The sequence below is a fragment of the Pinus tabuliformis genome, chromosome 3_2 (assembly GCF_031772625.1).
Source record: "Pinus tabuliformis cultivar Carrire ecotype Pingquan chromosome 3_2, CPIR1, whole genome shotgun sequence".
In the NCBI taxonomy this organism is placed as follows: Eukaryota; Viridiplantae; Streptophyta; class Pinopsida; order Pinales; family Pinaceae; genus Pinus; species Pinus tabuliformis.
This window is the reverse complement of record NC_142302.1, coordinates 678,091,608-678,103,071: the sequence shown is the minus strand read 5'-3', so window position 1 is coordinate 678,103,071 and position 11,464 is coordinate 678,091,608. Positions and strand designations below refer to the sequence as shown.

The window sequence follows — 11,464 nt, the reverse complement described above, 5'->3', positions numbered from 1 at the left end:
GAAAATAAATAAATTATTTTGACGTTACTAAAAATAACCTAGGGAACAAATTGCTTTTTCATATATTCGACTTTTTTTTTTGTGAACTTTTATAATTTCGTGATAATTAGAGAGGACTTTGATCCTCTTGTCCAAGATTTTACTTTATCGGAAAGATCTATGATTTTAAATCCCGAGTTAAAAACATTGGTCGTCGATGGTCTTACAAGATTATATTTTCCTTTGAATTTGATATTTAAAATTTTATAAAAGAAATCAATGATTAAAATTGCTTTTTAATTAAATAATAATTAATATAATAAACATGTTATTATTTTTTAATTATTAATTAATTAATATAATAAATGTGAGATCGGGAGATTGCTTTTTTTTTTTTTTTAAAGATTAAATTAATATAATAAATGAAAGATTACTTTGTCGTTGAAGGAAGATTAATTAATATAATAAGAGGTTCGTCTTTCCGAAAAGGCGGAATCCTCGGATATGGACAGCGACCCAAAGATTTTTAGATGAACCTACCCATTACATTTATGTGCAGAGGAAAATGTAAGTCGGTAAAGATTATTATTGTGCTGCCATTTGAGGATGGAGATGGTATGAAGAAGGAAGTCCAGGATCTCGCAAGGAAGAGACGGGAGAAATCTGTCCATTCTTCGTTTTTACAGTGAAGAAGTGACCTTAACCCACGCAGTCTGGTGAACGAAGCATCTGAATTTGGCCGTGAGAAAGGTAATATTTATTGCATTCAAATAGCAGCACTACGATTTTATATAATATGAAGAAAATTATGTTTTTGAGAAACTATGTAATTATCCATCGGTTCTAGAAGTATTGAATTTTTCTTTTGTAAGTTATCAGTTTGGTTGAAATCAATTTCTTTCTGGAGAGTAGGATCGGTGTGAATTTCATATCATATTGGTAAATTAACAAAGCATCTGAATTTGGCTGTGAGAAAGGTAATCTTTATTGCGTTCAAATAGCAGCACTACTTTTTTATATAGTTTGAAGGATATTCTGTTTCTGAGAAACTATGTAAGTATCCATCGGATCCACACGTATTGAATTTTTCTTTTGTAAGTTATCAGTCTGGTTGAAGTCAATTTTTGTTTGGAGAGTAGGATCGGTGTGAATTTCAGATCATATTGTTAAATTAAAGCAATGTTCGAAAGTGCAGTGAACATCGATCAAACAGAGGGTAGAGGGCAGTAGCGAGATCACATAATAGGATTTGTCCAGAATTCAAAACAACATAAACTGAGAATTAAGCGGAAAACAAAGGCTACTCGTAACTCATAATTTAAAAAAAGAAAAGAAAAAGGTCAAGACAATATTTTAACTTTACTCTCAATCTCAGCAATTGAGTACTAAAAACCACGCGCCTTGGATTGTCTTAATGAAGAACAATATTTCCTGGATTGTCTTAATGAAGAATAAGTGAATTACATGGAAGCCAAACTCACAACAGATCATGATGCCAGAAACAGAACTTTGAATGTCTTTTTCTTTCAGAAAAACCCTAATTTTCATTCATTTCTAAAATGATCCAAAATTGCGTTCTGTACATACATACTTGATTGCATTCAAGAAAAAACACCCTAATTTTCATTTCTAAAATTATTCAAAATTACATTCTGTACATACATCCTTGAGTGCATTCCAAGAAAAAACAGATTTGAGTACCTGAAACAGAACTTTGATATCTGGTCACTCATTGATTTTTTGGTAAAACATCATCAAAATGTAAACGATACAAAATTGATGTGAAATATGAAAGAAACAAAACTTGTGTGCAAAAAAGTTGAAAATATTTTTTAAATTGTCATTTGGTTCATTATAAAATGTATTTAAAGATTTAATCTATGCCACGAAAATGGAGGGAACTAAAGTAGAAGAATTAGCGAACAATATTAAATTGGTGAATGATGAATTGGGTAACTCTTATACCAAGAGCCTTATCTTCTTCCGAAAAACCTTTTGAAGCCTTATGGAAATTATCTGGGAAATTGGCACAATTGATGCTTAAAGAGCTCTTTGGATTGTTAATGCATTAAGACTTTGACATGTGTAAAGAGGAAAGAAAATTCGATAGAGCTTTCGTGGTCAAGGGAAACCTGGAGTAGAATATGAAATAGAAGAAGTCAAAGGTAACTGTGACTCAGATTCAAAAATTTAATTTGTTTGTGTAAAATTTGGACATTTTAAAAAGGACTGTTCGCATAATCGTCAAAGTTCAAATTACAAGGGTCAAAAGCATGGTGGTCCAAAGAATAAACCTCAGACAACTAACTTAGTTAGTGGGCAGTTGGGAGCTTAGGATGAAAATGACTACTTATTTGTCTTTTGCACAAATAAGTACATCTCATGTCAATAATGATATTTTGTGGTTGGATTTGGGTGTAACCTAACATATCACTACGTGTAAAGAGTTGGTGGACATGGATGATGATTTAAATACATTGTCAATTGTCATTGAAGCTACTTACCATATAAAAGGCGAAGGTAGCATTGCATTGAGAACGTTAGATCACCAGATTAGGAGTATAAAAAATGTTTGGTATGCCCCAGGTGTTAAAAAAAATTAAATTTCTGTTCAGAGTATTACTAAACAATATTTTTTTAGGTAACTTTTGATGACAAGGAATGTGAAACATTAGACAATACTAACAATAAAGTTGTGGCAAGAGTAGCAGTGGATGGTTTATAATTTGGTTGCAATTCTAGTCATTCAAGAGGCATGGAGGTGTTGGACAAAATGACTCTGATATGTTATAACATTAAAGTTATGGCCACCTTAAGCTTCAATATCTCTACCTTTTGTATTAGAAACAAATGGTTAGAGGGTTGCCATAAATAAAGTAAGATGGTGTGGTTTGTGAAGGATGTCGTGCAAGTAAGCAACACAGGGACCAGTGTCCAAAGGGATAGCAAGGAGAGAACTGGGAATATTGGATCTTGTTCACAATCACATGTGCACTGATGTGAATGCAATCATGTGTGCACTAATGTGAATGCAAGCACTTAGTGGAGCTAGGTATTTCTTAATCATTTTTTATGATTTTGTAGAAATTTTGTAAATTCTCTACAAATCTCGCTCTGATACCATGTAGAAATTCTCTACAAATCTCGCTCCTCTGAGACCATGTAGAAAATCTGACTGTAGGTTAACCCGATAATGCAATATAACCAAAGCAAAATACTATAACCTACTTCTACTATCAATTTGCAGAAGCTTAAAGATCGAGTTGAACAATATAACCAGAAGAAGAAGAATCAATGCACAATACACATGAAAATACTTTGGGGAAAGCCTCAGCTAAAAACCTCACTATCTGTATTATCATACAAGGTGAAAATACATAGGAATTATACAAAGCCTTAGCTCTCACAGCTAGCCAGCTCTCAGTACAATCCTCACAGATGCTCACAGGAAATCCTGGCTTCTCTCAAGCCTTCCTCTCTGCCCTCCAAGCTCCTATTTCCTTGTGCTGTTCCTCTGGGATGATTCTCCTTCAACCAAGTGGAAAACCTCTTCTACCCAGTGGATGATCTCCTGATCTCACACACTGTCAGAACTGCGCAATCCTCAAGGAATTTTTCCTTCTACATACATGAGTTTTCTTTATAGGAAAACACATGAAACTGATAGTACACTATCCTTGATATTTAACTTAACTGAGTCTTTCTTAGAATAGACATGCATGAGTTTCTGATGAGGGAATCTTCAGTTAACTAGAGTACACTAGTTGAGTGCATGCATGCATCAACTGACTGTTAACTCACCATTAGTTCCTCAAACAATTTGGAACTAATTTAACTGGACTTAACTCAGTAAACTGAGTTAACTAATTACAACTCAAATATAACTCAATCTTATCTCCTTAATTTAAGGCTTATCTCCTTAATTTAAGGGATAACTCTTGCATGACTTCATAAAAACTTCTAACTTGAATTTCTCCAACTAATTAAGTCAAAATAACTTAATTAATTATTTCCAAGTAGCTGTTAAGATTAAATTCGATTTTAATTCACAATTTAATTCAAGGACAAATTAAATTGGAATATTCTTGTTGTCACATTTCAACACTCCCTCTCAACAAGAAAGGGATTATCTGCCACCCCGATCCTGTCTTTATGGAACTCGAATTTACATTTTGACAATGCCTTTGTCAAAATGTCAACATCTTGCTCCTCTGTCGAAATATACTACAACAACATGATCCTCCCATCATCAACAGCTTGCTTTACCTTGTAAAGCCAACGAGAACTCACAACTGACTTGTTCTTCGGTCTCGGAACCACGTCCCAAACACTGTTACGAACTATGGAGTCATACTCCTCCACCATAGCATCAACCCAAATCGGCTGCTGCACTACTTCCTCAAAGGAAGATGGCTCGGTCTCAACACATTCCCCAACAAGGGCCATGTATCTAGTGTACCTCTCAGGTGACCTCCTCTGTCTACACTGAGAAAATGGTGCTCCCACATTCTCTCTCGCATCCTCCAACAATCTGTCAGCTTCTCTTGTGCGCTTCCGTCCATCTCTGGAAGACTCTGCTTGAGTGGATGTCTCCACTCCTGGAACCTCTGCATGTGGTTGCTCCGCATCAGTCTGAGGCTCCTCCTCCTTAGGAACCAACAGTTCCTCTATAACCTGTAGTTGGAGCTCCCTCTCAACGGAAACTCGCATGGCCTTCTGCTCATCAAACTTGAGATCTTTGCGAACCACTGTCCTTCGACTGGTAGGCAAGTACACCCGATAGTTATGAGGTGTATCAGTGTACCCCACAAGTATCCCCAACTCTGCTATCGGCTCAATCTTCTTCCGTGCATCCTTTGTCACATGGCAATATACCGATGAGTCAAAGATCCTGAAGTGACCCACATCTGGTCTCTTACTGGAGAAATCTTCCTCTGGTGTCTTCATCCCAAGTATGCAATGCGGGCTTCTATTCTGCAAATAAACCGCTGTGTTGCATGCCGCAGCCCACAAGTGAAGTGGTAGGCCTTGGTCATGCAGCATCGCCCGTGCTGCCCCTACAATAGTTATGTTCTTCCTCTCGGCCACGCCATTCTACTGTGGGTTATGAGGTGCTGTCAACTCTTGTTTAATTCCTTCCGTTGCACAAAATTCCTTAAACTCTTGAGAGACATATTATCCACCGTTGTCGCTTCTCAAGGCCTTGATCTTCTTCCCTTACTCTTTCTCGACCAAAGCTTTGAACTCACAAAACTTTGTGAAAGTTTGGTCCTTCTTCTACATGAAATAAATCTAGCATTTACGAGAATAGTCATCAATGAAAATCACAAAATACCTTTGCTTCGTTGTGGATGCCGTCAAGAATGGTCCACACACATCTGTATGAACTTGCTCTAAGATAGCCTCTGCTCGACTGTCTCGATCATGAAAGGAAGACTTGGTGTACTTTCCCAAGGTACAACCTTTGCATGTGTCAACTTACTCAAGTTTACCTTTGGGAAGTCCTGTAGATATCTGCTACATTATCTTCAAAGCCCCATGATGCAAATGGACCAACCGCCTGTGCCATAACTCGCCAATGTCTTGGCTTTGCACCAATTCTGCTTTCGTACTCAATGCTGCACAATCATCTACCTCTAGTTTATAGAGATTCTTCACCCGAATCCTTATCCTCTTGGTCTGACCCGTGGCTATGTGTCTTAGGAACACCTTTCCTTTATTGAAGACAACATCGTAGCCTTTGTCCTCCAACATCGCGACCGATACTAAGTTCTTCTTCAGTCCATGCACATACTTCACATCTGTCAAGGTGATAGGAGGTCCATGCTCCCTCTGAAAAGCAACCGTGCCCACTCCTGAAACATTATAACTTCTGTCGTCACCCATCTCTACGTGCATCTTGAGGTCTTTCTCCTCCAAGGTACTGAATAAACTTTTATCGTCGGTCATGTGGAATGAGGCTCCACTGTCAAGATACCAAACACAACCCATCATCGATGACACCATGCATGCGATGAGGGTAAAGTCCATTTCGAACTGAGAGGCTAATGCCTCACCTTTCGATCCTTTCGAGGATCCCTTCTTGGACTTCTTCGATGGACAATTAGTTGCATAATGTCCCATCTTGTGACAATTAAAGCATCTCACTTTAGACTTGTCACCCTTCTTCCCTCCATGAGAAGAATTCGATTTGGAATGGGAAGCCTTCCCCTTCCCTTTCCTTGCCTTACTTGCTAAGGCCAGATTTTCTTCATCATCATCCTTGGATGAAGAACCATCTCGTGTGCTCCTCCTGATCTCCTCCTGCATAAGATCCGACCATAGTCGTTCCTAATCCGACAGTTTCTCCCTTCCATTCACAGAGTCCTGGTAGCTATTCCAACTCTTTGGAGGGCCAAGGAGAGCGAGGCTCACCATATCATCATCGGCAGTAGTTATTCCCACACTACCAAGCTCATCTCTACAAGTGGTGAGCTTGTTCAAATATGTGGAAATAGTATCGCCCTTCTCCATCTTGATTCTTCGAAACTTATCCTTGAGCGCCAATTTCCTCTGGTCGCTATTGTTCTGGTAGAGGTCCTTCAATGTCTTCCACATTTAAAATGGAGTATCCTTCCCATGGAGACTCGAGACAATATGGTCTCGAACTCCGTTAAGGATGATCGGTCTCGCCTTCGCCACACACTTTTTCCACTTAGCCAACTCTTATGCATTAGTTGAAGCTGGCTTTGGGATTTCTTGATCAATGAAATCCTTCAAGCCATTGTCTTCTCTTACAACCTCCATTATATCTTTCCATGCTATGTAATTCGAGCTACCTTCCAAGGCATACTCGAGTCTCAAGCCATAGAACGCCATTGGCCAACCTTGAAGTATGATAAGAATTCGATTTGCACCTGCAACCCCGAACTTCAAACTTCGAATTCTCTTCTTAGTATACTGTTCACAGCTCCGATAAACTTGGCTCCAATAACATGTAGAAATTCTGCAAATTCTCTACAAATCTCGCTCCGATACCATGTAGAAATTTTGTACAAATCTCGCTCCTTTGAGACCATGTAGAAAATCTGACTGTAGGTTAACTCGATAATGCAATATAACCAAAGCAAAATACTATAACCTACTTCTACTATCAATTTGCAGAAGTTTAAAGATCGAGCTGAAAAATATAACCAGAAGAAGAAGAATCAATGCACAATCCACATGAAAACACTTTGGGGAAAGCCTCAGCTAAAAACCCCACTATCTGTATTATCATACAAGGTGGAAATACATAGGAATTATGCAAAGCCTTAGCTCTCACAGCTAGCCAGCTCTCAGTACAATCCTCACAGATGCTCATAGGAAATCTTGGCTTCTCTCAAGCCTTCCTCTCTACCCTCCAAGCTCCTATTTCCTTGCGTTGTTCCTCTGGGATGATTCTCCTTCAACCAAGTGGAAAACCTCTTCTACCCAGTGGATGATCTCCTGATCTCACACACTGTCAGAATTGTGCAATCCTCAAGGAATTATTCCTTCTGCATGCATGAGTTTTCTTTATAGGAAAACACATGCAACTGATACTACACTGTCCTTGACATTTAACTTAACTGGGTCTTTCTCAGAATAGAAATGCATGAGTTTCTGATGAGGGAATCTTCAGTAACTGGAGTACACTAGTTGAGTGCATGCATGCATCAACTGACTCTTAACTCACCATTAGTTCCTCAAACAGTTTGGAACTAATTTAACTGGACTTAACTCAGTAAACTGAGTTAACTAATTACAACTCAAATATAACTCAATCTTATCTCCTTAATTTAAGGGATAACTCTTGCATGACTTCAAAAAGACTTTTAACTTGAATTTCTCCAACTAATTAAGTCAAAATAACTTAATTAATTATTTCCAAGTAGCTGTTAAGACTAAATTCGATTTTAATTCACAATTTAATTCAAGGACAAATTAAATTGGAATATTCTTGTTGCCACATTTCAACAGATTTTTTGGAGACTGTTGGATCTATTTATTAAAAACAAATGAGATCCATGCTGCAAGGAGTCTGAAACTGCAGTAGAAGGTTGATCAGGTAGAAAAGTAAGGGTCCTTAGAACTGATGGAGGTGGTGAATACATCTCTGGTGATTTTTCCAAATACTATAAATCACATGTTGTGATTGTTGATAATTGTAGGATCAGACAAGAATTTTCACATAGGTCTAAGTGTCTAGATGTGTAGAATTCATCCAAGACCTTTAACCTTAGAAAATTGCTTTAATTAAATGGTTTATTAAAGTAAAATGTTTTATAAGAAAAGTGAGGTGATATCTAATCTCAACCATCAATCACTTTAGAGATCAGCGTTATGGATTTGCTCAATAACTCAAAATTATAAAAGCAAGGCTAGGTGAAGGAGAAACACATAAGAGGCATTGAATGATTGAGTCATGAAAGACAATGATTCAAGGAGAACACAGCAAGGGTGATAAAGTATCTTGATCCAATGTTCAGGCTAAGGGAGAAAGGAAATGGTAGCAACGAGAAATGAAAATCTAGAAAGTTATGTGGAGGCTGAATAGCACAAAAGAAGGTCATACTGATTTTCTGAGCTCCAAAATTGCAGGGCTGCAGCAATAGCAGGCAGTTGGAAAGGTCGTATGCATAGGTACATCACAATGTGGGTTGTACACAGAACATCTGGCGTAGGTACAACAACATTGGTACAATAATGGGTTGCACATGGCACATGGAGTTTTCAGTAGCATAGCCGTATGGTGGTACATGCCATACAAGAGTTGTATGGTAAGCAAAGTGCAGATTGGGGTTTCTTTAGGGGCTAATAAGCTGGGTTCAAAATTGTTGTAATTTTCTAGTATTGCTCTCAGAGACATTTTCCTACTAAGGGAACCTTTTTATGATGATAATTTATTCAATGAACAACAGATTTGAAGGACAAAACTTTTGTGTGCATGTGTGAAATTGGATCATTTTGCTTCTATTGATTTTTCTATTTTATTTACTGTTAAAATCCTAACTGTGCAGTTTATTCAGTAATCTTCAGTTTAATTTAATTTACAACAAGAAATTACTAGGAAATATTTTGCCTGTTTGTTGGGGTTAAGAAAATTTAACATGGTCTCAGAGCTTTCACTTTGAGAGGGAGGCCAATTTCAAGTTTTCCCAATAGATCAACCAATAATGAGATTGGTGGAGGGTGCACACTTTGGAGGGAGAGAGGGAGACCATACTAGTCAAGTAGTTTGGCAACAATATTTTTTTTTTGTTCTTCTTTTGCTTTTGTGGGTGTTTAAAGGATCAAGCACAAATCCACAACAGTTTCCAACAGATTTATTAGATTTGCAAGGAGATCTTAGCAGATCTATAAACCAACAATATTTTTACTCTTGTGGGTGCTTGAAGGAATAGGTAGGTGATATATTTTTATTAGATCTAGAAATGGTAACAAGAAGTCTCTGGTTTGAAGACATGATTGATGGAGTCTCTAACTTTCTATCCTAGAAGGCGAGGGTAACCTTGCTTTTGAAGGAGCATGTCCTCTAGGAGATTGCAGAGAAGGTTGTTCCGAAATTGATAGATGCAACACTGAAGGCGCTCATGAAAAGGAGGACATTAGAGCCCTGTTAAATTTGGCAACTAGGGCCAAACTCCACCTTGGACAGCTCATATGAGGCAGCTGATATTTTTATTGGGTTCCTCTGAGAGGTGTAGGATTGATCTAAAGATCATCTCATTCTGACATGTACAAATGGAATTATGAATTTATTTCTATTATGGACAAATTGTCAAGGTCGGCCAGCCATCTAATTTAGACCCTCAAGCCCACAACGTTGCATATAAATAGAAGGAGCCTCCTCCTCATTTAGACACTTCACTTCACTCACATATCTCTCTCTCCTTTCATGATTGGGTATGGATTTCTGAGGCAACTTTCCACACGTACGAAGGACAATTCTATTTTGTTCTAGCGTTGACCGAAGTTGCAGGAAGGGTTTTGACCAGTGTTGACCAGCAATGTTGACCTGTTTGATTGCGTTTTTGTGAGGGATATCTCTGTTTGGGCAGGCCACATTTATGGGCACAGAAATCGAGGCAGATCGTACTATTTGACTAGCATTGACTGCAGAAGTGTTTGATTGCAGCGTTGACTTTCGTTGACCAGGTTTGATTGAATATTTTAGATTGTTTTTGCGCTGATTTGATTTGCTGTTGGAGGCCTAGTTGACCGAGTTTGACCGATCTATTTTGGAGGTCAAAATCTGTCTTGTTGACCAGCATTGACGTTCTGGTTAGGGCTTTCTATGGTTGTTGTTTGACTAGTCTGATTTCACTTTGATTTGGCAAGTGAATATTTCATATTGTACTCTTTCTCTCTCCTGAACTTTTGACGAATAATAAGAAGGATTGATCAAAGGGTTTCCCCACATTGGGGTTTGTCCCTGGCTAGCGCCATATCTTGTGTCCTCTTGTCTTGGCTTGTCTTGTGCTGTTATTGTTTATGTTCTATCTGCATTTTACTGTCATGTTGATGTGATTGCTAATTTTGAAATTGATATTGGGCTATAAGAAAATTGAAGTAAAATTGCTCTTAAGCATAGAACATACCATTCTTATCTAAAATTAACATGGTATCAGAGTTGAGGTGAAGACGAAGCCCAAGCAAGAGTGAAAAGAGAAATCACTAAGAAGAGCAATCACTGGGATTTGTTGGACAAGAGTCAATGGCCTCTACATCCTACTTCAAATCTGATGACAAACTTCATGATAAGTCTAATTATCATGCATGCAAGATGTCTCTTGATTTGACTTTAGAAGAGCAAGATGTTATGGACTATGTGTAGGGAAATATTTCGGAACCTCTTTCTAATGCATCAGCTGCTGCTAAGACAAAGTACAAGAAGGGTGAAGTCAAAGCAAAGAAGATCATCAGGGATTCTATTCATAAGCATTTAGTTGCTTATGTCTCCGATTTGAACACATCAAAGGAGATATATGACAGGTTGGATGGCATGTTAAAAGCTAGCAATGCAAACCAAGTTCTTTTTCTCAAAAACAAGTTGAAGGACATAAATAAGGGAAGAGGTGAAGACATTCAATCCTACTTCATGAGGATTACTGAGATTAAAAAATGATCTTCTTTCGATTGGAGAAGCTATTGCTGATAGGGAGCTTACTCTCATTGCCCTTGGAGGACTCCCTTGTGAATGGCACGTGTTCAACACTACTATTCTTAACAATGAGAGGATTCTAGGTCTTGAAGAATTGCAGACCAAATGTTCTCAAGAAGAAACAAGGATGATGGAACTAGATATGCCTTCAAATAGGAATGATCCTATTGCATTCTCCACTCATGCTAAAAAGAAGAACAATGCAGGTTCAAACAAGCAATGTCAAGGAAGATCGGGTTTCAAGAATGGAAGGAAGGGAAGATGCTTCATTTGCAACAAGTTTGGCCACTATGCTAGGGAGTGTCCTAATAGAAGGGATAC

The 11,464-nt window shown here is 38.0% G+C and overlaps 1 protein-coding gene across 4 annotated transcripts in view; it reads left to right on the top strand.

Annotated features, from left to right (window-relative positions):
* Positions 1-470: 470 nt before the first annotated feature.
* The window catches only part of LOC149182459 (uncharacterized), a 328,907-nt gene continuing 317,913 nt past the window's right edge, over positions 471-11,464 (top strand). For 2 of the 4 annotated variants that reach the window (XM_089416851.1, XM_089416853.1), the window contains exon 1: positions 474-729. The gene's annotated coding sequence lies outside the window, so the exon portion shown is untranslated. Of the gene's footprint in view, positions 730-11,464 lie in introns of all 4 variants that reach the window. The other 2 variants (XM_089416850.1, XM_089416852.1) reach the window with 2 other exon arrangements.